Source organism: Seriola lalandi, unplaced genomic scaffold (genome assembly GCF_002814215.2).
Source record: "Seriola lalandi dorsalis isolate HSWRI2012SDOR001 ecotype SW California unplaced genomic scaffold, Sedor1 jcf7180002053559, whole genome shotgun sequence".
In the NCBI taxonomy this organism is placed as follows: domain Eukaryota; kingdom Metazoa; phylum Chordata; class Actinopteri; order Carangiformes; family Carangidae; genus Seriola; species Seriola lalandi.
In genome coordinates, this window is record NW_019524112.1 from 56815 (window position 1) to 84204 (window position 27390).

Here is a 27390-nt window from a genome sequence, read left to right on the forward strand (position 1 = left end):
AGGCGGAGTTGAAAGAAAGAAAAGGAAAGAGAAAGGGAAGAGAGAGGGAAGGAAAGGAAAGGAAAGGAAAGGAAAGGAGGCTATGTGCAGCATGAGGTAAAGGGAGAGTGAGAACAAAGAAGTGGGGGAATGATAGCCAACACTGCCCTGAAGCATATGTGTGTTGTGTTGGGCCAACAACATGCGCACAATTATCTAATGACAAACCCCCCTGAAAGCACTCTGTCCCTTGTCTCACCCTGCATATCACACTGTCACTCTGGTGTTGACTCAGTCTTGACACATACACACTCTGCACAAGTCCATCCATCAGGCCGTAGTGATGACAATGAGTGAGGTGGCTGCAGGCGAGCCGGGTGATACGTGCGTTTGACAGATGGTCGCGTCAGCACAGGCATCGAGCTTCCTCTTTATCATTCCCACTGACCTCTCTTATCTTCCTTATCATTCAAGACTTTCTTTTCTACAGTCCGTCGGACTATCCCAGTGCCACATGAAAATGTTATATCTCAAAAGTGTTAGTTGAGTAGAGAAACAGCCCTAGCTTTTAGCGCATCCACCATGTTTTTCTGAGTCTGTTAGATAAAAGTGATTTGTGGTAATGAGATAAAAAGGACAAATGAAATATGACAGACAGAGAGAGAGAGAGAGAGAGAGAGAGAGAGAGAGAGATGGCATGAAATAAATTGGATAAGAGAAATTATGTGAAAAAATTAGATGAAAAAGATGAATGAGATGAAATGGAAAGGAGAAAAGAGATGAGACTGAGAAATGGAGGTAATGGCATTTTGTTATGTTCGAGACATGTTTCGACAGAGACGAGAGAAACTAAATTACAGGGATGAAAATTAGAGAAATTAGATGAGTTAGAAAAACTGACATTCGAGAAATGAGATAAAGAACTGGGATAGAAGAAATGAGATGAGACAGAGAAAGGCGATACAAGGAATGACATGAGACAGAGAAATAAGATTTGAAAATGGTGATATAAAAGAAATGAGATGAGTGAAATGAGATTGATATAAACAAGATGAGACGAAAGAGATAAGATATAGACATAGCATGAGATACTGAAATGAACCTCAGAATTGCCTTGCTGCTTTTTGCAGACGATGTGGTTTTGTTGCTTTCATCAGAGTGTGACCTCCAGCATGCACTGGGATGGTTGAGTGCACCTCCAAATCTGAGGCCATGGTTTCTCTGCCAAGGCTCACTTTTATATCTCACTATTAAATCGAAGTATCACAGGGTTCATGCGTGAGGGTAAAATGGAGCTCAAGATTACAGATAAATTGGTGCATCAGCAGTAATGCAGGCATCGTACTGGACCGCCTCGGTGAAGAGGGAGCTGAGCCGGAAGACAAAGCTTTCGATTTACCAGTCAATCTACACCCCAACGCTCAATCTACGGTCATGAGTTTTGAGTTGTGACCGAAAGAATGAGATCACAAATACAAGCGGCCGAAATGAGCTTCCCTTCTAGGGGGGATGGACTCACCCTTACAGATTGGGTAAGGAGCTGGCTCGGTCACGTCGAAAGGAGCCAGGAAGAACTGGAAAGCGGGAGAGGGATGTCCGGACAACCTCCTACCACCATGACCTGACCGCAGGTAAGCAGCAGAAAATGGATGGAGGGATGGATGGATATGAGATAGAGAAATAGTATATAGTAATATAGTATAAAGAAATGAGATGAGCTAGAGACATAAGATGCAAGAAATGAGATGCGATAGAGAGAGACAAGATTTAAAGAGGTCTCATGAGAAAAAGCTGTGATACACAAAGAGATACCAGAGAAATGAGACTTAAGAAATTAGGTTAGATAGAGAAATGATTAAAGAAATAACATGCAGTAAGATTTAAAAGAGGTTGTTAATAAATGATATGAGATTAAAGAAATAAGATGAGAAAGATTAGATGACATCAAATGTCTGCATCACATTTCTTTCATCTCTCAGTTCTTGACTTTTTCAATATTTTCGTTGGTGCTAAAAAAGAGCTGAGGTTCAATAGACACTATTCCTAGTGCCACGTATTGCGCAGTAATGCTAACAGTCTTTCTCTCTCCAAAATCATCTGTAGTCTCGTTTTACAGCAACTTGCCCAGCTAACAGAATGAAACATTGCCTCCTGGATTTACAAACACTATACACTGAAACATGACTGTTGTCTCCACTGTACGGAAACAAGACGATGAAGCTAACAGAAAGCTTTGCACCCAGGCCTAGTTAGTAATTGATGGAAGCTTGGATTTGATAAAAAGGAATTTTTGATGGGTTTGCTGTGAGCGAGATGAGAGAGATCAATGTTCAGCTAAACAAAATGACAGCGCAGTATTTCAGTACAGCTACAGAATGTGACAGACAGAGCTATCACACGGTAGACTCGGGGCGGCTGCTAAGATACTCTGGGCAGCCTGATAAGATGTGACACATGGGCCACCACATGTCCAATGCATATAAAATCCTACACTGCATTTCTGGCTCCCTGAAGGCTTCCTTCAGCTCAGGGCACCCTGCTGGTATTATCACTCCCCCCACTCCTCCACATAGCTGCACACAGAGGTGGACTGACTGACACCATTTTTTTTGTTTCAAACCACACTTGCTGTTCTATATCTCTGACTCAACTCCTGTCTCCACGTTCACTCTGCCCAAGGACATCTGTCACGGATGCAAAGAACATGTAAATGGGGGAATTTTAAAAAGAGGGTAAATCTCATCGCATAAGCAGAAAAATATTTAGAAGGAAGAGATTAGAGACCTGGGGCTGCTAGTCACTTCAAAGACATCACATCTCTCCCTCTCTCTTTCTCTTTTTCACTCTCTCTTGTTCTCCTCGTCTCTCTGTGACTCTCCCTGCCTTCCCTCCATGAATGCGTGGGTGCAGCTGGTTCCTATGGCAATGCCAGTCTTTCTCAGCTCGACCTATGTCCCCTCTTTCAGAGTATCTCGACTAATTATGGACACATACAGACAAAGATTGGAAGTATTGCCTTGGCATTTATTCAATGTGTTGCATTTAGGATCTTGTAGTTATTGGGCCATCATGCGATATGTAACAAGATCCCTTTAAAGACGATCATTTCAGGTTGAGAGACCAGACGGTTAAACAGGGAAATAGCACTTCCAGAATTTACTTCCTAATCTCGCGGCTCTTTTAGCTGCGATAAGACTGATAAGAAAAAGACTCTTCAATGATAATTAAATCAGGTGTTGATCATCGGCACATCAGGGCCACTGATAATAATTAGCAATAATGTGATACTCTGTTTATCCCTCTGGGGAGTTTCTCTTTTCAGTTGCCCTCCAGCTGCAGAGCAGTAGCCTCATTTAGAGCTGCTGGGAAATCAGCACCTTGCTCAAGGACACTTCGGCAGACTAGATTCTCCCGGTCAAGTCACGCCATTTCTGTAGCAAACCAGGTGACAGACAAAGCAGGAAGACAAGCACAGTGATCAACTGGTGACAAGCGGCAGATGGCCCAGGAGGATCCGTTCGGGAGATATGTCTGCCAGTCGCACGGGGAGACATGAGAAGACTGATGGAGTGTGAGCTTAACAGGTTGAGAAAACAGGTCAGTTTATAGGAAATGTCTGACCTTTTCAAAGTGATGCACATACAAGCTGATGTGGAAAAGATGAGCAGTAACAGTCCCAGATTTGTTTCTGTCAGATTCACTCAGCCTCGGACAGTGGTGGAATATTAACTCTGTATATTTAGTAGTAGTGTATTTAGGCACTGGTGTGAGGTACTTGGGTATTTCTCTTTTACGCTACTTTACACATCAGTACATTTCCAAGAGCAGCATTGTACATTTTACTTCACGACACTTCATCTGAAAGCTTTAGTCACTGATTAATTTGCAATTAATGGATCAATTCTGTACAGATAATCTTCAGACCAAGCTTTATAAAAGTTATCACATATTTTTGATTTTCCAAAGCGTTCGCCCGTCACAGCCAAACGTTACAACCAAAAATTGTAGCAAAGCTGCCAAACAGGAAGTGAGGTCATATCAGCAATGCTTTCATGTATGAAAGCTAAACTTCATACATGGACTCAGGACCCCATCAAGAGGAAGCTCAAGAAATCTGGTGTCCTTTAACCTTTCATGGGCACTGCAATAAGAAAATTTGCATTTTGCCTTATAACTGTTGGACCGTTTGTCTTAAAATCAAAATTTATTTGTTGGATTTTTGATTTGCAAAAGCGTTCACCTGACAGAGCCAATCCAAACTGGCAGCAAAGATGCCAAACAAGAAATCAAGCCATATCTCAGCCAATCTTTACTCAACTGACATGAAACCTGTTGTGAGCGTTTACAACCATGCCCTTGACATAATGACATCCTGTCGCCATTGCAGCTCTGGCTTGCTTGGCTGCCACATTCCTGTTTGCAGCTATATTTTGACATTGTTGTATTTCTGCTTTTACTCAAGTAAAGAATCATATTCCATGTTACTGTCATGTTAATGATCCAATAGACCAACAAGCTTATTTTAAAAGTTTTGTGTACATAAACTCTGAATGTCTTTTTCTCTATAATATTGTCCATTGTTTATGTATCTACATCAGTAAGGTAAAATAGTTGAATACATTTCAGGTTTTTAGCTTTGGAGAAAATGTGAATGCTTCAGTAGCTTATTGGACCCTGTTAACATCATTATTCACCACAGTGCCCCAGGTTTAACTGTACACTCAGATGTTATTGTGTGATTCCAGGTTTTGGGATCAAGTCTTTGAGCCAAGCAGAAAACATGTCCAACCAAATAGTAACCATTTCTGTGAGATTTAAACTTGGCATTAGAAAATAGGTTGTTATGCGAATACAAAGCACATGGGTTTTACTCCATTCACATCCATTTATTATGATAAAGAACATTTTATTATTTTTACTATGAGCTATTGCTACACTGGCTGGCACTACCAGTGAAGCAATTTACTTGGTTGGGTTTAACAGGCCCATAATTTGAGACATAATTATTCCATAATTTTAAACAAGCCATTAAGTAAATGATTGACAGTCCCCTACCTCACAGTGGGATTAACAGGCTAACTCTCTACACACAATATTGTATAAATACTCTTTTGAATGCATCTTAAATCTGATCACTTTCATGCTCACCTTTTCTCATACTGCTTGGACAATAATTTTAACAAGAAGGAGGAAGGAAGGAAGTACACAGCCACCAATCCAGCTGAAATCTTCCACAAAAGAGCTATCATCTGACATACAACCCGTCAATTAAAAATGAGGAAAGAAATAGACCACAGGGTCAAATAATCAATTTAGGTAAATGCATTTTTACCTTAAACAGTTTTGGGCTGGACCACGACAGCAACAGAAACGCCAGCAACCAGAACTGAGACGATACACTTGCTGAGCACATCAATAAAAGGGTCACTTTCCACTGAAATGCTAGAAAGCTTTTAATTTGAAATGATTACAGGAAGTGTTGAGTTTGTATTAACACGTAATGCAGTAACTTTAACATGGCAAACGAGAGCGACTGAAAATGAGGCTTCATACTTAAATACCGCTCTGACCAATTCTACATATCAGACAGGGGGCGTTAGAAATAAAGACCTGCCTATAATAAACGTCGGTAAATAAAGGCTACACTATTGTGGATCCCAGACGGAGGCTGTGCGCTCTGAGGGAGGAAAAATAAGAAAGATAGTCTGTCTCTTCTAACTTGCTCTCTGAGTGATCATTTCATAAGTAATTATAGCTGAAAACACAGCTCAGTCTTTGTCTTTCATTTTTGTGTTTGATGCTTGTGTCGGTCGACGTCGCAGTTATAAAATCAGGATTTTGTCCATAGGCGGTCCAGACATATACTGGGTTTTGATCTAGTCTTGTTTGTGTGACTTTTGAGAGAGTGAGTCACGTTATCATCTAAACATCACCCATAGTTCACTCATTTGTCCAGCACGTACAATGTTTAGCTGGGCTAAATTGATTCTTTTGGATTTCGTAGCCTTGCCAGGATATTGCAACACCACTGTGGCTTATTTAGTCTGAATAGAGACACTTAATTAAACTTTGTGCAATAATATGCATATGTACTGTAGCTCTACTGTATATGCATATACAGGAAGGCTCCTGCTGCCACATCACTATAAATAGAGGCTACATGTGGGCACTGCATACACAGACTCATCAAAAACTCCTGAATCCACAGTAGGTCTCACTTTCTGTTCCATTTTATCACCCTCTGAACAGAAAAAGGATCATGTCACTCAAATCAAAGAGTCCAGTGTTTTGCGGTATTGGGCCAAAGTAGAAGGAGCCCTAGTTGACTTCTGATTGGCTCCGAGCCCATTGATACACAGCTGCTGGCTGCACACATCAAAGGGCTTTGAGGATGGAGGAAGAGGAGCCAAATATTCCGACAGTCACTCAGTTCTAATTGTAGAAAACGTGGACAGACGGACAGTACTCAACTGTTCAGCCATCATAGAGAGCTCTATTCACACACACACACACACACACACAGACACACACACACAGGACACACACACAGGACACATGAGCACACACAAACAACCACACATACTCATAGTAAAGCACAATCATATGCAAGCAAACACATCTACATGTACCTATGCCTCCCAAAGGATCTCATTACTGTGATTGGCTTCGAGACCTTTTGCTGATCAGGACACTCTTTTATGTTGTATTTGCATCTTAAGTATATAAAGTGCCTTAAATGCATGTGTGTGCAGTGCTGGCACGTATGTGTTGCTGTGCGTGAGTGGTTTTGTAAGGAGTTATGGAACAGCAGAAGCCAGTAGAGAGAAAGAGAAGAGGAGGAGAACAGAGGAGAATAAGAGGAAGAGAAAGGAGGGGTGAGGCCATGCATGGTCAGAGAGGGCAGACGTGAGCTAAATAGCTGAGTTGGCAACTGTAGAGTAGAGGGGGAAGAGAGGGGTGGGTGAGTCACACTGCTGTGTGATGAGGTACAGTGTAAGGACAGTAGACTTTTTCACTTTCTTCCTGTGGGGTTATGTTCTCTGTGGCTGGAAACATTGAGCTCCATGTCTCCATGGTGTGGTGCTTTGTCTTTTCTGCTCTCTACTGCATTTCTTGTTGTGATGGTTTTATTGACTGTAAACTGTGGTGCGCTATTTTGGCAAGGAAAATGAGCCCAATCTCAAGAGACTAATCATATAAAATATACCAGATGGTCAAAAGTACATGGACACACAAGCCTGTTTCTTTCCTGTCCCCTGGAGAGGGCTTTCCACAAGATCTTGGTACCTGGCTGCAGGGATCTGCTCCCATTCACCCACAAGAGCTTTAGTGAGGTCGACCACTGATGTTGAGTGATAACGCCTGGCACACAATTGGCACAGGATTAGGTTTGCATTTTTTTTTTTTTTTCCCCAAGGCTATCTTAAGCATCTCTCTTTGCATGTTCCTCCTGTTCATACTGGCCAAAAAGAAATCCTTCGTAATGCAATTCTAACATAAAAGATGTGGGCAAAATCCCGAGAGTCCTGTTCCTATGCAAATAAAAGGCTTCAACAGTCTGTTTCCTCACCAAGCTATGGTGAAGGAATTATAACAAAAACTTTTTCTAACTCAAGACTGCTAAAGCCTCACGACAGCTCATATCAAGGATCTCCTCTTAGCTAGTATGGGCAGAAGGAATGGTGACGGTGACAAACAGCTGTTTCATCGTACATATGGGCATGACAGTGTTGTTTGAGACTTTTCCACAACAAACTAGGAAAACTGTTTCCTTGAAAAAAGAAAGGACCTTATTCCCAAAACTATTATTGTGTAAAATATTATTGTATACAGTAAATTAGTTAATTAGTCAATCAACAACAAATTATTCTGTAACAATTTTGACAATTGGACGACATAAGACATCACATTGGGCATTTTTCACTATTTGACGAATGGATTAATTAATAAAACTGTACGTTATTGTAAAACGTATTTAGTGGCAGCCCTAGCTCAAACAATGAAAACTGGGAAGTATCTAGTACAGTATATTTCATATCCTAGTTAAGAATATTTAGAGTTTCACAACTGACCTGCCTCTAAATAATGATTTAATCTATTATGGTTATGACAGCGGCTGCATCTTACAGGTGTGATAACAGCAAAAAGCCACTCAGCTAGCAGAGCCCTCACATGTTATCTCAAAGACACTTTTTACTTTCATGTTTGAATTCAGTCGGAAAACATGGAGAAATATTCAAATTTGGTGTGAACCCAGCAAGCGCCGTACATCAATGTAACGTCGGAAAGACGTTGGAGTCTAATGACTCTGATGTCTGACAGACGTTAAATTTTGGTTGGAAATGAAAATCAGGTCAACATCAAAACCCGACGTTGGCTAATTGATGTGTCGTTTAGCAGATGACTAGAGTGTCTGTATCTTAAATGTTTTTTGGTTACTCTACAGCACAAATCAAAACCAATCTGGTGTCGTCAGAATTCTTCGTGAAGTTGATGTTGGCATCAGATGTTGCCCTGACGTTGAATTTTGGTCACCTGACGTCACGTACTAGTTCAACCAAACATCAATGTCTAACGATGTTGGTGGCCAAAAGTTGAACTCTTTAATTATAGCCTTTGACCTTTCTATGTAAGAGATAGATAGATAGATAGATAGATAGATAGATAGATAGATAGATAGATAGATAGATAGATAGATAGATAGATAGATAAGGAGGAGGCTTCTAGCTACCTTTATGTGAGCACATTGACAACCGTGTCCTGATACTTTTGGCCAGTTGGTGTATTAGCAGTCAATGTGAGAACAGGGATTTGAGAGCAGCAGTTTTGTTCAGAGTATCAGCACTGCGTGTGTGTGTGTGTGTGTGTATGTGCGTGTGGTATAGAGACATCACAATGGTGCACCCAGCTTTGTGTGACATGCATACAGACACTGACACACAACAGATACAAACTCCTGCGTGTGATATTTTCAGTTTACACGTCTCAATGTGTCCTTGACTGTGCTTGCTCTGAGTGACGCACAAAGAAGCTCTGCGCTCTGTGAAGTCCCCAACACTCACGTCTCTCTCTCTCTCTCTCGCTCTCTCTCTCCTCTTTCTCTCTCCGTCTCTCGCCCGACCACCCCACCCAGCAATCCGGTCCTGATTCTAAGGGACATATCTGGGATTTAATACAATTTGTAGGGGAAGGAGGCAGAGAGGGATGAATGATATATTGACTTCTATATAAAAGCAAGGCTGGGGTGGTAATCTCATTTCAGGATGCTGTGATGAGATTTTGGCCTGTTTTCTCTCCAAGATGATGTGACTTTGGTCCTGACATCATCATGCTGGTGTGTGTGTGTGTGTGTCTGTGTGTGCGAGTGTGTGTGTGCGTGTGAGTGCTTCATGCTCCATAATATGCTCCTCTGATTTTATCGAGAAGCTCAGCTAAAATTGCATCTCAATATTTTCGTGTGCACGGTGGAGATAAAATCAAAAGTATTTATTTTTGCTCTCTAAAGCTAGTCTTTGCTTTTCTGAATTCGTACATTTGAGGGTTTTTAGAAATAAAACAATCTGTACAGCATGTGAAATACACCTGGTCTCCTCCTTTTTTATGAAAGAAATATTTATGAGAGAGGCAGCGTCAACACAGGAGACATGAAGGCAGGACGACAGGTCAGGCAGTGCTTGACCAACATGGAGATGTTAACTCCACACTCATGTCTTCAGAACAGATTCTCAGGTCCAAATCTAATGACAATGTGACATTTTAAGCCTGAATTACATGAATTAAAATCACTGTTCAAATTCAAAGTCAGACATTGCATTTCCTAAACTCCTTTGTCTTCATGTAGGAACAGGTCATTCTCAACAGTCACCAAATATCCATCCAGCTACCTGTTGTTGTTCAGCTGCTCTGGTTCAAACAATCCTACTGTGTAAGTGGCAGTGCGCTATTCACCAGTGTCGCCTAGCAACAAGTTAATGCGTGCACTAGTTTTTTTTGCAACACATGTTTGGGATTATGTACAGTATATAGTATAGGCAAAGGAAGCAGATGTTTTTTTGGGGGTTTTTTTGCATTTATTTAGCCAATGATATTCTTTTGTTAAGTGTCACGTGTTATCACTTGTTATTTAAAGCACTCTGGCCTTACTTGCAGTTAAATGTGCTGTATGTAAATAACTTTGGCTTGCCTACCTTCATCTTGCATCTAGCACAGCAGTTGTGGTAATTGTAGATGTTCAAATCTACATTTTGAAAAATTGGAATTGTGAACCGGAGCTGAGAAAACCCCACTGTGTTATTTTGTCAGCTGCTCTTTCCATCTATTACTGATAAATTAATTCATTTATAAGCTTGACGCTGCAGAGAAGACTAGTAAAATCTTGGCACCTTATAATTTGGACTGTGTACTCCCAGAAAAGATGCAGAGAAAAAAAGAATTTACTGAAAATGGCAAAATGGCGATGTATTGTATTATTCAATAGAATACGATACAGGTATCACATGCTTTTGTAGCTTGCTGCTCACAAAATATCATTTTTTTTAAAAAAAAGGAACAAGTCAAACTAAATTGTAATCTTGTCTAAAAAAATGTGGGCCTGGGTTAAGTTTGTCTGTACCACACAGCAGAGCAATGCCGGCTGTAGCTCTGAATTACTGCAACAGTCCTGAGCGGTTGACAGCGCCGCTTGTTTGTCGTTATCCAGGATTCTCAGGGTTGTCATGGTAATGCATGTCTGTGGCAGATCTAAGGAGAAGGATAGAGAAATAGGGATTCGACTATATCTAACATTGAGCTATTGTGATGCGTAAGAAAAACTCTTTGCCTTCGTCTGAGTTCTTTTCATTTTGAACCCGCAGAGTGTTTCAGCTCTCGGTTTGCTGCTGCACTGAACACATACTTTAGCTGCTGTTTAATTATCAAGTGATGCATTCATATTACATTTCTAACTTTTAGTTGTTTTTTTTTTTTCAGATTCAAAAGGTATTTATTTCAGGTTCAACATTTTGTGACATACATTAATTTGCTTTGCTGCCAAGAGTTCAGATCAGTACCACTTCAATGTCTAGCCTCTACTAGCGGTTAGTTTTCTTAGCTTAGCATACTGCAAACAGCTCGCTAGCTCTGTCTAGAACTAACAAAACTTTTTAACTTTCTGGAGTGCTGTTGTCACTTACTGCACTCAGCCAAGAAATAGGCCGACACATAACCCTCTGTAAACCTTTGGTATCTGTGCAACAACAAGGATATAACATTTGGCAAACAGCTGGGCTTTCTGTTTCCCTATGTTTCTAGTCTATAAGGTTCAGCTAACAGGCTGGCTGTAGCTTCATATTCACTGCACAGTCATGAGAGTGGTGGCAATTTTCTCATCTAACTCTCAGTGGAGAAAGTGAGGAGGCATATGTCAAACTGTTTATGGCCATTTTGTTCACAGAGAACCGTTATATTCCTGCTGTGAGGTTTGCTCTTTTTTAAAGCAGAGATTTTAAAAGCAGCTTTACATCTGAATTAACTCATGGGTCAACAGGACGTTTATCACAAACCATTCCTATTTTAATTCATCATTTAAGTTAATTTTCAAACATAAAAAGTTCAATCATTCTGTGGTTCCAGCTTTTCCAGTGTGAGAACCTGCTGTTTTTCCCTGTTTTACATAACTGTGAATTCAGTAGATTTGGTCACCCGACTGTTGGCTAGACCAAAGTGAAGATGTCACTTGTCTTTTGGAGATTTTTCTTTAAACTAAGTTCTGACATTTTATAAACCAAACTACTAATTAATCGATTGAAAAAATAACTGACAGATTCATTGATGAGGAAATTGATGGTGGCAGCTCTAGACTGGATAGCTGCTGTTCTAACACTCAAAAGTGTGAACAGCATGTTTTTATCTCCTCCGATAAGATGATATTAAGGCGTTAATTCTTGAGGGTCTTTTCTTTTTGTAAAACTCCCCAAACAAAACCAATCTGAAAATACTTGAAGACAACATGTCACATCACAACACAATGCCTGAGAGACGGAAAAGTGACAGTGACAAAGGGAGAAAATGATAGGCTGACTACAGGCAGCCATTATTAAATCATATACACCTAATATTGCTTTCACTGACACATTTAACACCCAACGCATGCCTCAACACACACACACACACACACACACACACACACACACACACACACACACACACACACGCACACACACAGAAAAATACAGCGTGTCACACTCCCAACACCTAGAGTACATACTGCCAACAGCTGTCACTGATGTGCACTGTTTCCTTCATGTTTCATTTTCTTTTTTTTTGGTTCTGCTCTAAGATACAAGCTCATACTGTATGCACACACTCTGTATCCCTCTTTCTCTCTCTCTCACACATGCACGCGCACACACACACACACACAAACAAACACACAGATTATAGACCCACACTGACATAAACTTATGTACACACTTGACCTCTGATCTTCCTCAAACACATAGAAAGAAGAAGCCCACCCACTCATACTCACTAAATAATTCACGAAAAACACACATATTCACACACAAATACACACATACGCACACTCCCCACCCAAAATACACACATACACACTTGGCTGCCAAGCACTGGTATTTTCCCCTGGTGTTACTGAGCGCTAATTGACAAAAGGTTTGTATGGTTTAGCTCCTGTTGCGATTGCCAATTGGCTGATTTCACAAAGCTTGTGAATAACTGGAGTGCTAAATTGAACAAAAAACTGTGTGTGTGTGTGTGTGTGTGTGTGTGGGTGACACACAAACTGCAGAGAACAGAACATCAGTGGAGTGGAAAAAACTTCAGTGTTTGGTCAGAGGACCTGAAAAAACAGGCTCAGTGACAATCGGTTAATGTCACCTCTACCATTAAATATTAGCATCAGCTTACACTGTTAAGTTTATAGACTGCAGGTGCCATTTTTGTTTTCAGATTCACCCCCGTTTACAACGTATTCAGACCCTTAAAACGGTACTTTGTGGAGACCTTTTGGCAGCAATTACTAATGAGTGTTCTTGTATAAGTCTCTTCATGTTTGCAGCCTGGGTTTGGGCAGTTTATCCCATTCTTCCTGACAGATCCTCTCGAGCTTCGTCAGCCTGGATGGGAAACGTCTGTGAACTGCCATCCTCAGGTCTCTCCACAGACGATCTACAGGGTTTAAGTGTGGCCTTTGGCTGGGCCACTCAAGGACAGACAGAGACTTTGTCCTGAAACCACTCCAGCATCATCTTAGCGGTATGCTTCAGGTCATTGTCGTGCTGAAAGGTGAACCCTCACCCCAGTCTCAGGTCGTGTGCACTCCCTTGGAGGTGTTTTTTCAAGGACCTCTCTGCATTTGGCTGCATTCGTCCTTCCCTCAGTTCTGACCCCTCTCCCTGTCCCTGCCGCAGAGAAGCACCCCCATAGCATGATGCTGCTACCACCGTGCATCAACATAGGGCAAACACCAGTGGTCAACTCCCTGGCCAAGACCATTCCTGCCTGGTTACTCAGTTTGGTCGGACTGGAAGAGTCCAGGTCATTCCAAACTTCTTCCACTTCTGAGTTATTGAGGCCACTGTGCTCCTGGGAGCACCCAAAGCTTTAGAAATAGTTTTATATCCTTGTCCTGATCTATGTCTCACCACAATTTTAACACTGAGCTCTAAAGAAAGTTCCTGGGACTTCATGGTTTGGTTTTGGTCCTGACCACCTGTAGTGTGAATTGTGGGGTCTTATATATACATGTGTACGTTTCTAAACTATGTCCAATCAATTCAATTTGCCACAGGTAGAGTTCTTGATACATCTCAGGATAATTAAAGCAAACAGGAAGCACCTGACCACAGCTTGGAGTTCCACAGCAAAGGGTATAAATACTTTTTGTAAATGAGACATTTCAGCTTTTGATTTTTAATAAATTTACAAAGAAAGTTTTCACTTTGTCATTATTATTATTATTATTTGACCATTTTGGTCTCTTGAATCTGATATCTCAAGCCTGCCTCTTCAGATTTGGGCAAAACATTCACTTGGTCTCAAAGATCAACCGATTTGGTTTTTGGTGGGCAAAGGTCAAAGGTCAAGGTCTCACTAACCTCACAAATCACAGTTTTAGCCCCCCGGAATGCAATATCTCATTTAAAGATGATGGCGACCTCGGGTTTTTGTGAATACATTATATCAGGGACGCCTAGAGGGAATTTCATTACATTTGGCGTCAACATATTTCTAGTTCAACTTGTTTTAAGAAAAGATTTAGGGCAAAATAATCAACAGAAATACTGTAGCAGCCGAGGTAGAATCTCTTTAAATTTCCTCTCAACGTTTGTTCCATTTTTTATGTGGTAACATTTTCTGGGGGAGTTTTTTCTTGTCTTCTAAGAAAGCCTGGGCTCAAAGCCGTTGATGTTGTCGGCCTGTAAAGCCCATTGAGACACTGAATAGGATATTGGGCTACACAAACAAACTTGATGTGACGTGACTTGACAGACTGAAACCACAAAAATATTATTTTTCCCTTTGTAGATGCCCAGTTCACGCATGTATCACAAATGCACATAAGTAGTTTCTTCAGTCCTACTGTGATTCCTTTTGATCCTCCAACATAACACCAAAAGAAGGACATAAAGAGCTTACTTGCCAACCCTACTCAGAGATCTCAGCTTTAAATGCTGTCCTTATTATTGCGCTTTCCTATAAATTGACCGTTATTAACTGTTTGTCTGCCTTAGTTTATGTTGCCACACGTTCTCGCAGAGCAGGCAAGCAGTTTACAGTAAAAACGGGGGCAGATTTTTATCAACACACAAACACCCTTTCAAACTCTTTGAACACAAACGTTTTACTTAATAGCTCCATGCACATCATTTCTACATGCAGAGAAATCCAACCGCAGTACCGAAATAACAGTTTTTAAACTACAAGTAAACAATCAGTGCCGGAGCGAGGAGTTTAGTCCCTTTTCTGAATGGCCAGCAAATCATGTTACATTAAAAAATTGGTCTCTTGAGCCGAAAAAGCATATGCCACAGTTCTTATATATAAAAAGTCACAAAATGTGCAGGAAATAAGAGGTAAGGTCTCTGAATCTTTGCTGCAAATATTTCTAGACTCTCATGGTCGTTGAGTGAGTGTTTCCTTCACATCTTATCTCTGCACAGAGCCATAGATTGTCAGGTGGTTGTAGAAGGAGCTTCTAGGTATTAAATGGACCCACTAATGGTTTTTCAGGCAGGGAGTAAAACCATTTTAGGATTCAAACGGCCCCTCATATATGAAAGTTATCTGTTAGCTAAAAGAGAGAATCATCTTTGCCCCCTCTCCTCTATCATCGTCTCTGTCGGAGCTGCTCTCAGTATATTTCAAGCAACAGGGAAGGGGATACAAATGACGCCCAAACCCTAGAGAAATTTGTCACCAAAGAGGAGAGAAAACAGAGAGATGCCTGAAAGATGACAGAGGAGAGACCAATCAAAAAACAATCTCCCTGGGGGTCTGAAAGACATGTCTTTGTTGGGAAATGGAGGGAGAGCCGATGTGCTGCTCAGTCAGGGGAGGTAATACCATTTCAATAGTCCAGTCTCTAGTAGTTAATGGGACAGCCAAAGAGATTTCTCCTCTTAGCCCTGAAGAGCACCTCAGAACAGAACATGAGAGGGGTTTTCAAGTCTTTGCCAGGCCACATTGTCTCCAAACTACCTCTGCCACAGAGACAGTGCTGTCTGCAGAACAGAGGGCAGGGGTAATGAAACAGAATAGAGTAGAGCAGGCTGGGAAGAAAACATCTATTGAACGCTTTCTCCATTTTTCCCCACTCTTTGTTGTTTTTTTCCCCCTCTGCCTTTTCATTTCACCCTGTGGCATCCCTATCCCTCTCTCCATCTCTCTTTCTGTCTCTACCACCTCTCGCCCTCTTTGCCTTCCCTCTTCCCCTTGCTCTTTCTTCCTCTCCGTCTCGCTCTCTCAGCATACACACCACGATCTCTCCTTGATTTCCAGAGAGAGGCTGGTATAGCAGCAGCCAGCATACAAACTAGCTGACTCAATACACACACATACAGGGCTGCATGAATAGGGTGTGTGCATTGTGGCAGTTTAGAAAGATGGAAGCATAGATGGCAAGAGATGAGAGGAAACAGAGAGAGGAGGGGAATAGGTGTTTGGGGAGGGGATAAAAAGAGAAAAGGAGAAGGTGTGAGACCTTTGCTGGAGAGTTTAGGCTGGGATTAGCTCAGCATTGGCATCAGCAAGACATGCGTCAGCATACATTAAGCAGCTCATTCATCATTCACACTGTGAGCATGAGGTATGAGGTCACCGTTAGGATGTCTTATCGTTTCAAAATGTAACGCTCTGGTTAATGACACCAGCTCACAGAAATTCTTAAACTACAGCTCGGGACCCGAAACGTTTCTAGTTTTTAGGATTCCCCGGCGAAAAGAGGACGATCAAAATTTCATAAGCCTGGCGCCTAGAAAGTTTAGGCACCATGTCAACACAGAGAATTAGGTAAAATTCAGGGTTATGAGAGAATACATCCGCGATCACAAATTACCCATATTTATGGACCATCTTAAAGGGTTAGTTCACCCAAATATAAAAGACAGATCACACTTACCTCTCATGGTATTTTTGCGGACAGTTTGGGTTTTATTATTTACCTAGGTTTAGGATTTCTGCCACCATTGTAATATGATGAATGGAACTTCTTTGAACAATCCTCAGTGGAACTAGTTTCTTCTGACAGGCAGACTGTGAAAAGAGATGTTACTGTTGAATTTTTAAATGTGATTTTTCGATGCTGTGCACACCAAAAACTATATTCCATTCACCCACGTTGTATTGTACAGCAGGCACTGTGTGCTGTCTTTTCTGGCAGCTGCTGTTTGTGGGGTATTTCAAACAGCTCCTGTGTTGTTTTAAGGTGCTGTTTAGGTTTTTTCTAGGATAAAGTTGCTTTTTTTATCTCATTGTATTAGAAATTTTCCCTCACGATTTACTGTGTAATTCTGACTTGTGACGTACTTGATGTTACCTGTGTTTAATTAATAAAAATCAATTAATTAAATAGATATCAGCTATCTCAAAACACCAGCATCATACCAAAACTATCTGCACTGAGAAAATGTAAAACAAAAAGTAATTTTGAGTAACGGATAGTAAACCACACCCCCCACCATCCCACTTGCTTCACTGTTTGCATACTGTGTGCCTGCATGTGTGTGTGTTTGTGTGAGTTGCAACTTGTAACAATAACTTCCTAATTACAGTTCCCCAGTGCTAGTGCAATCTTCCTGAAATGCTAACTAGCCTCCTACGGGGAGTATGGTACATTATTAATCCATGTGCTAGCCTGAGCGTGTGCATCCCGCGCTGGGAAGTGCATGTCTGCAGCGTGCATGTGTGTGTGTGTGCGCACATCCACACGTTTGTGCATTTGTGCATGCACTTGTCTGCTTGCGTGTCTCTCCACATCCCTCTTAACCTCTTCTACAGATGCTGCGATCATATGTGCTGCAATGTGTGTTAGTGCAATAATACAAAGTGTCATGTTAGAAGCATGTGGGTGTGTTTGTGTATAAAAATGTCACACCAGATTATTGTGTTGGGCTACTTTTCTTGTGACATGTAGCCTAATCTGAGATTTGTTTATAATTTATTTGTATTCCAATTGTATTTCAGCAGCAATGAATAAATGTAACAGTAGACAATTTCTCAACAATGGCAGAGTAAAAAATACCATCACGTTCAGACCCAGTCAGCAGGGAGGTGTCATGTTAACTATGCATGCAGATTTGCTTCCACACCATGGGGTATTTCCCTCTCAACAAAGATCAACATTATGACAAGTCATACTGCCGGCTCTCTGTGCACCAACATGCTTAATATGGGGAGCTAGATTCTGTTGAAATATGGATGGCTTTGACAAATAACAACTGATGAAAGTTGATTCTGAAATTTAGCTTGGGATTTCAACAGACGTGCTCCGTGTTGCTCCCTCGCAGAGGCAGCTAAAGGGGCTAAAAGTGCAGTAAATGGATGGGAGAGCGAGGAGGGATCTCCCATTACACAGTAGTGTTTCTTTAGTATTCCTGGAGAACTTGCCCCACAGTGATGCCTCTAGGTACTGAGATTGTACCATGGATGGATAGCTCACTCCTGGGTTTACAGTAAATGATACAGAGAGAAAAGAAAAGGTCCTTTTACAGCTGAAGGTGAAGGTTCAGAGCGACAACCTGGTGCAATGACAAGACGGCACAGACATTAAACCCATCACATTTCGTTCATTTTGTACTTGCAGACATTCTGGCAGTTCCTCTTTACAGTTGAGGAAAGTTGTCACTTTTCATTACAGCTGATTTTTAATGTTGCCTGCACCTGCTTTATTACAGATGTAACCATTAGAGTCCCACCGTTTCTGACATTTCTGCTGCTGCAGCACAAAAAGCTTTCACTGTGTAGCTGCTTGTGGAGAGAGGTTGTTTAGTTTTGTTGAGTGGAGTTTTTAGCTCCCGAGAATCAAACGGAGCAGTTTGGTAACCACGGGTTTAAGGACTCTTTTGTTCCAGCCCAATCTGAAGTGTCCTGCTCTTACTACTCTGGAGACTGGAGAAGTGTGCTGCAGCAAACACTGCAGTACTCATGCAGGATGAAAGCAAGATGAGCGACCTCTAAGATAGTTATCAATGAATTCCCAGGACAACTAAAGTCTTCACAGTGACTGAGGATCTCTGGCCTTGATAGAAATCCAGTCAACCATTTCTCATATTCAAACACATTATGCCCTAAAATGACTCATTGAAGCTGTTCTGTTTTACTGGCACTACCTCATGTCTATTCATGGTGCTAGGAGTGAGACCCTTTTTCTCTCTCTCTCTCTCTCTCTCTCTTTCTATCAATCTTTCTGTCCTCCTCTTCTTTCCCTCTCTCCCTCTGTGGCACTCAGCCAACAATTGGAGTCAGTCAGTGGAAAAACTCTGTTAGTAGTCCATGCCCTATGGGACAAAGTGGCAACAACATCCGTTACAACAGATAGTGGGGCAGTAGGCAGGAGGCACAGGACACAGCAGCCAAAATTGAACTGGTTGAGCGACTTTGTGCCACACACATGCACTCACGGTTTTAACTGCGCATCAAGACCATTTTAACAGGGCCACACTTTGGCCACACAGCCACATTTTAACTGGGTAACAGTTTTGCATTTATGCCAAAGTGGTGCTATCTTACAGTGTGATAATCATACGGATGGGTGAGAAAGAAGTCCTCAGCCACCACCACATGCCTCTTAGCATTGATTCTACAAGTCTCTTAACTCCAGCGGAGGGACGAACACCATTCCTCCAAAAGATATTAGCTCATTTGATGTTTTGATGATGATGATGGTGGAGATCTTCCATAGGTGTTCAACTGGGGTGAGGTCAGGTGACTGTGAAGGCCATAATTTCCACGCTCACTAAACTATCTAGCGACCCCTCTGCCCAACATGGAAGCATCTACATTCATTATCTCTTTCCACTCATTTATTCAGGCTGTTCCTTTAAAAGGGGCACGCCACCAATTTCTCACATGAAGTTCGTGTGAGTACCTGTCATGAGGTGTACTGTGAAAAAAAATGTTTTCTGTGGATCTGGAGGGAACTTTCCAAAGTTTGAAAAAAAAGAACCCTGGCGATGTCTAATGAGGGATGTTTTTAAGTTCCATTATGGGAATCGTAGAAACCAGTGTTAGGGGCTTCTGTTGCTTACATTTTGAACATTATTCTTTTATTCCCCCAACTTTATGAAAATGCTAATCCCTGGAGTATTTGTCACCTCTCTGAATATGGCCATCTCTTGCATGCACAAGCACTTGTGGTGGAATGTGTCTGCACTGTATGGCTCTGCATGTTGAATCTGACATGGTAAAAAAAAACAAAAAACAGACATGCTAAAACGTGTGCATGGTTCCACTGAAATGTATGAGGGAATACATGAACATCTCTCTCCTGACAGCTTAGACTATGAAGTAATGTAGACTACAGGCCTGATGTGTTAAAGTTTTACCTTCCACAGATTCCTCAGATCTAAAATAAGGAACATGCTGACAAGAACATACGGATCAAACTACCATTTCAAAGACATCTCAGAGAAAAGGAAGACTTCAGTGAGGTGGATTTTTCTTCCCCACTGCCTGCAAACCGGAGAGTGAAGAGCCGCTGTCCAGGGTGCTGAACACCCAGCCCGCTGGACCGCGATGCGGGTATGAGGCTAAACCCTGCCGGTCCTGCAACTGTGGAACTGCAGCCCGTCCCGGGACAAAAACTAAATTGATACTAAGTGACCACCTTAAATGCTGACAACATATGACACGTCTCAGACACAGCGTTAAATGCTGAACAGGCTCGGCGCTGCTCTGCTTTAGGTTGCACACACAGGATCACGGTACGTTCAAGCACCGCACACGTTCACCAGGAGCCGATAATGTAAATGTAGATGTATGTATCTGCGGCCGCATTATCAATGGACACACAGGGATGGCAGATAAGACAAGCAAGGCTGCTTGAGAATAGCCAACCAGCAAATTCCCCTCATTCATCACGACTCTACACACACACACACACACGCACGCACGCACGCACGCACACACACACAATCACACAGGGCTACACACACACAAGGATGGGTTCAGTGTCTTTGGTTTGAGAACCGCAGGAATGCCAGAGCTGTTGGCGTATTTCAAAGTTGCCTACGCAATGCGAGTCCAGCCATCACACGCCAGGCACATGAAATGAAGCCAAAAGCTCTGTGCGCAATCCACACATGTCCGCTTCCCGTTTTCACTTTACCTGCTCCAGATGCCAGCGTGGAGGAAGACGCCGCGTTTCGCCTCAGCAAGACGGTCCCGCTTGTTGCCTCTGGCAGTGTAGCCTATATGTGGTTGTGTTGATATGTTTTGTTGGGTTTTTTTTAGTTTTTTTTTTAGTCTCTCTCTGTCACTGATTTGCTCCCAGCTCGCTCCTGTCTCCTCTGCGGTCTCTGTGAAGAGCAGTGACCGGGAAGGGGCTCGGTGGTCACAGCAGCAGCAGCAGCAGCAGCCAGTGTGGAGATTCACCCGCGTCAAGATTTTTGAGATGCAAAACGGCGCCTGATGTGATGTGCTGCCTCCTCGCCTCTGTCTCCCTCGCTCTCTGTCTCTCTCCTCTCAGTTTCTGCCTCTCACACTGCGTCAGGCTCCACTCCTCCCTCCTCTCCTCTCTCTCTCTTTCTCTCTCTCCCTCTCTCTAGTTGACTGTCTTTGACTCTCTCTCTCTCTCTCACACACACACACACACAGAGGAACAGACGGTGATTAATTTGCTGGAATTCAGTTTCTCTCTCTCTCTCTCTCTCTCTCTCTCTCTTTCTATCTCTATCTCTCTCTCTCTTTCTATATGTGCCTCAATCAACCTCAATCCGTCGCCTCTCTCCTCTGAACTGATGCGACTGTCAGCCAGCTGTTCCGGTGGAGGAGAGAGGTTTGCATTGCACTTGGAGCGCCACAGACAGTCATTTAGATTAGATCCTTTCCCATTTGGAGAGCGAGATAAGTACTACTGTACTATCAAACCCAAACTGGGAAAGTTCTTGTCGAAATTGTATGAAATTCAGGCTATTGGGAGTTCTTCAGGAGAATGAAACAGCCATAACCTACAGCTCAGCATTGGAGAAACACTGGGGGGTTTTTTGGGGAGGGGGTGGTGTTGATGGGAACCCACATTTCTGGGTATTTCTCTGCACTCCAACTGCTGGTGGATGCATCAGGTCTTTGCTCCGGGAGTCAAAGCTACAGTAGCTTAACCAGAATGAACTGTCCAATGTTATTTGAGGTTGGCTGTTTGCCTAAATGCACTATGGGGCAACCTGATGTCCTGCCAGCAGACATGGTCAGATTAACTGCCTCTTTAGTAAAGGCACACACACACACACACACACACACACACACACACACACACACACACACACACACTTGAAAGAGACATGAATGCATGGGCGCACAAACTACATATTAACAGAACGATATGCACATGTACTGTAAAACATGGCTCCTGTTCAAAGCCTTGCACCCTTTTTTTCAGAAATTGCATAAATCCACAGTTGTATGTTCTCTGGCTTACATCATGTGTCGTATTAGTGGATGTAGAGACTATATATAAACCCAGTAATCTGCCGCTATATGGCTGTAGGTGATGGCTGACATTGGAGTGAACCATACCCTGGTGACCCTCATAATGCACGACTGAGTAATTAGGAATTAGGGGGATGAGAGGCAGATTTGGTCAGAGGAGGAAAAAGGGAAGAAACAGAACAGAGACGACGTATATTCACAGAAATCCCTCCTCCCGTCCGTCTGTCTGTGTGCGTTTGCGTCCAGAAACAACACAACAGAATAGAATTAGACACCCCATGCTGAAGTCTCTATGAATAATAGTACATAATTTGCATTTGCTCCAGGGGTGCTGTTAGTGGCTGACCTATGACCTGACCTGTTGGATAATTTCTCCGCAGGGGATGAATATATAATGACTTATCATTATTATTGATAGAATTAAAAAAGGTCAGGTAGATGACAGTCCAGTCTCTAAACTACAGTGGTGCCAAGGTGAAGGTGTTGTTGGGTCACAACAAGGACGTAGCTGCTCCGGAGGACAGCGAGGTCACAGTGAGGTATTTTATATACTGATTTTAGTTGTTGTTTTTCATTTTATTTATTGATTTTGACTTAATATGTTTAATAAGAGACTATTTTCATTTTAGTGTTTTTCAGCCCATTGTTTTGGTTTTACTGTATTGGTTCACTCTTGCTGCTAGCGTCGTGTCCAGTCACAGCAGGCAGTCATTTTCAGAAACACAGCTCTAAAAACACACACTGTGCACTACCCGCTAAGCATCAAACAGCAGACAAACACAGTTAGCAACTAGCTGATGAACATAGTGGAACATTTAACAGTTACAGAGACAGACATTTCTGGTGGAGACCAAAACCAGAGCCAAAAGGAGAGTGAATATTGGACCTAGTTCTTCAGGTGGCCAGAAACACAGCTTCAAATAAATGGCAATGTTGCTCTATTTCAGCTTGATGTGTAAACTGGACAGTGTTCATCATATCTACTTTAAAAGTTGATAATGTGTTAAATGTTGTGTTAACACCTTGTTTCCCTCTAAGTGGATGAAAAAAATCAGTTAATGAAGGTTTAAATTTGAGTATTTGTAGGCCAATAAATTAATACATGATGAAAAGTTTCAATATTTCTCTTCCAAAATGTAGAATTTATCCATTTAAATCCGCAATAACTTTTTTTTTTTGGCTACTTGGGGGCAGAAAGAAGCAACATTGACATATCATCACCTTTTAAGTTAATATGACAGACTTGTTAACGAACTGTTGCTTATTTAAACATCCAGCAGTTGCAGATCAACATAGCTTTCATTTGAGTTGTGTTTCTGTCGACCCGGCAAACGTCAGTCCAATAATTACTCTTCTTTTAGCTCCGTTTTTGGTCTCTACCAACTCCTGATGGAAATATCAGGCTGTTTTGTGCTGATCAGGGAGCGCACAGTGAGAGTGAATCACAGCAGTAAAGTTGTGGTTCAGACAGCTGTAACTCTAGCTCTGCAAATTAAGGTGATACGACTGACCCCTTTTATATTGTCATATTTTTTCACATTGTCATTTGTGACAGTTATTGTAAAATATCAGTTGTAGTGGTTTAAGCTGAGAAATAAAATGAGAAATTAACTAAAAACAATTCTTTAGTTTCTGGTCAAAATCACATACTGACTAAACTGACTACAGCTCTGTCAAGTTTAGAGACTTCCTCATGTGATGAAAAGAAGTGACATAAAGAACAATTTTAAAAACATGAAAGGTATAATCCTCTTGGCTGCTATTACTTATTATTATAAAGATTTGTGCTGTTTAGTGTTTGATAATACTTAATTTGTGATCATGGTGCGTTCCACTGCATCAATGAATTGATTATACATTATCCCAACTCAATATTTTCATTTGCTAACAGACATAATCAATTCAGCTCTTTTTTCAGCAACTGTCAATATGAATACTCATTTTAAAAATCAAAAATCAAATTTAATCCAAACAAAGCCGTCCGCTGTGCAGACTGGAAATCTCAAACTTGAACTGTCAGCAACACATCCATTACTGCATTCGAAGAATGTAGAATTTTTGCCATTCATTCACAGCTAGTATATATATATATAATTTTTAATAATAAAAACATTTATATGACCACCTATTATCACATGACTGAAATTCAATACTTATGTCACCTGATAACAACTGACCTTCCACCAAGGCAAGGGATCAAGCACAAAAACGAAGGCTATGATATGGAGTTAAAAGCTCCAGAAAACGATGAAACATCAATGTTGGACTCCTATTTGAATGTGCACAACAAAAGTCTGCGATGCACATTTTTCAGGAAAACCTACCAGTACAATATGGATAGTCTCACACAACCTCAGTTATATAGCAGTTCGATAATATACAGCTAACCGTTACTTTTGCCAAAATCAAAAGAAAGAAAAAAATGAATCCTCCTTGATTGAAGTAGTTGATACACATGATCAAAACTATTCACTGCTAAACCAACAACTCGCAGGAAGTCGTGGCCTCAGCTGTGAGTCGTACATGTTGACTGGACGATAACAGATGTCGAGAGTAAGAACTATGCCCTATAACTCAACATGTGTCATGCGTTGTGGTTTATCGTGGCTGTAAATGGGATCTCTCTCTTCCTGTATGATTGTTGAGCATGTTGATTCTGGATGGAAGCTTTTGCTCTTTGATGCTGGGAGACGGACACTACGATCTCATGGTTTACTGTTCATGGCCCAGATTGCAAAATAAAATAAATAAATAAAAATGCTAGAAGCTTTCAGACTCTTCTGCTACACGAGAAATATTTTACTACCTTTGGCCAGTTTTCTGAAAAACGATAAACAACAAAATAGATCCAGCAAAACAAGCTGCTACAAATGCTGCTAAAATAACTGAATGTCTCTTCTGAGCGGCATCTTTCCTATGATCGGAGGTCGTTTTCACAGAGTCGCTGTCCGAGTTCTTCGCTTTGACCATTTCGTGTGTGTGTCATTAATTAAACATGATCTCACTGATTGTAGGATTACTGCAGGGGCTATACTATCAAATTAATAGACTATGATTTGATTAGTAGTGAGTGAAAAGTGTCTTCTGGGTTACAGCAACAACCTCCATGCACCCATATGAAAGTCAGATACAGTACGTGCATATATTTTTTGTTTATTCTAATTGTAGTTCAATACATACTTCTTTACATATATATATGTGGATACATACAGTATCTGTGTCTCATACATAATGAATCATACAGATGTGAATCCGACATGGTTGAAAATGATGTTACTGAATGTATTATGTATTATACATAATACTTGTAAGTCTCAAATCTGTGTGGACCTTCACAAATAATAGTTACATGTGCACATATGTATTATTTATGCACATAAATGCAAACTAGAGAAGTTATTCATACGACAACCACAGCTGGTACATTTTCACATTGCTGCTGGGCTGCGCAGCAACATTTATGAACTCATTTACATAATGAAAGCAAGTATACAAGTATACATTAACATTTTATATTTATTTCTAGATAACACTTTACTTCCCCCCTCATATTAAGCATTTATTAGTCGTATAAGTGCAATCAATAAATGGTTTGAAACACTCTAAAATAAGCTTTAATGTGGCTGTTAGGAGGTATAAGGACATTTTGAAACGTTTAGTGATGCATTGTCAATACTAATAACTCCTGTGAGGCATTCATACATAATGTGAATGATTGTTGAGTCTTTGTGTTTAAAAAAGTAGATTTTAAGTATTACAGACAGACAGACAGACAGACAGACAGACAGACAGACATGCGGGTTGAGGGTCTGAGATGATCAACAGCAGAGGAGAAGAGGATGCAGGTAAGAAGGAAGTCTATCAGGCATTGTGGGGTCACTTTTGACCCCTGTTAACACGTTGTTGGGAATGTCTCCCTTCACTTGTGTGGATTGCATGTTGAATGTGTACGTTTGTTTATTAAGGTTGTACAAAAGCAGGGCTGCAATCTATGAGAAATAAAAGCATCTTCAGTTCTGTCGTTTGAGTAAATTCAATGTTTGTTTTTCTCAAGTCTTTTACTCAAACTGGTATCTGATCGTTTGCTAAACCAGTCTCCCGCCAAACTTTGAATTTCTCAGCATGTGGAAAGAATGTGTACAGGGCTACAATAAGGTGTGTTTTCTTTTTCTTTTTTTTAATACAAAACCAAAAACACGAGCAAAAGTGTGAGGAATGGATTGAACAGTGAGTTTATCTGCCCTAATGTGAGCTTAGCTGTAATCACTAGCATGTCCAGTGTCTACCATCTACAGCAGGAACCCTGTGTGACTTCTGAAATCAAAGTTTTTTAGGATTACACGTTACGTTAACAAAAAGGCTCATTGACAATATAGTATATAGTATGACTGTATAGTATTTCCCCACAGTGTGAACGATGCATAGAAAGATGGCCAATGAACCTAACTGCTGTCCCCTGGTTTAGGGTAAATTTTAGCAGCTCCATCCTGTTCATCACACTCCGTCAACCACAATCAACATCACACAAAATAGAGATAAATTTGCCAAAATCATCGGTTAGTCTTCGTCCTCAAAGCCTTTTCTTTTACAATGTTAAAAGTCAAAAGTATGTAAGCTGAGCCGCTGATTGGCATCGTGTTAGAACAATATTATCTTACTAATAATCCTCAGACAAACCAGCTCTACACTGCAACACAAGAACAATCGTGTGTGTCTTTATTTCCATGTTTTCCATGTGGATCAACAGCTGGGAAAAATAAAACCTTTTTTTTTTTTCCTGGGACATGCAGCATTAACCCCAGCCGTTCAGCATAATATCCTGTATGTATCCATCAAGTGCATATTTAAGACTCCTATAACACCATTCCTGTTTTAAAACAAGTCAGCTGGAAACCAAATCATGGAAATGGTGTTAGCTTAATTGGCTATGTATCTTTGCCAAAACTGTCAGTTGCCAAATAAAAATGAGAAGCCAGCTTTTGTCTCACCTGTCTGTTTTGAAAATTACTAATAATCATGATATGGTGGTCAATGGTAAATCTGCCCTGTTGTCATTATAAACTACAGATGTAGCTACTGTGTCGGAGCAGAAAGTTTGACACAGTTCTTCCAAAGATCATGTCCTATATTTACTACAGTCATTACAGATTGGATATGAAATCTCGCAGTAATAGAATTCAGTTGCTTCAAAATTCACAGTTTATAAAATTCACACAATTATCTTGAAAACGCAGAAAACTCCAGATCTTAGTTGGGAACATCATCTGATTC

The 27390-nt window shown here is 41.1% G+C and overlaps 1 long non-coding RNA gene across 1 annotated transcript in view; it reads right to left on the minus strand.

Annotated features, from left to right (window-relative positions):
• Window positions 1-21109, minus strand: part of LOC111651280 (uncharacterized) — a 66879-nt gene extending 45770 nt beyond the window's left edge. The window contains exon 1 of the long non-coding RNA XR_002760490.2: window positions 20801-21109. This is a non-coding gene — a long non-coding RNA (uncharacterized LOC111651280). The remainder of the gene's footprint in view (window positions 1-20800) is intronic.
• Window positions 21110-27390: the final 6281 nt, after the last annotated feature.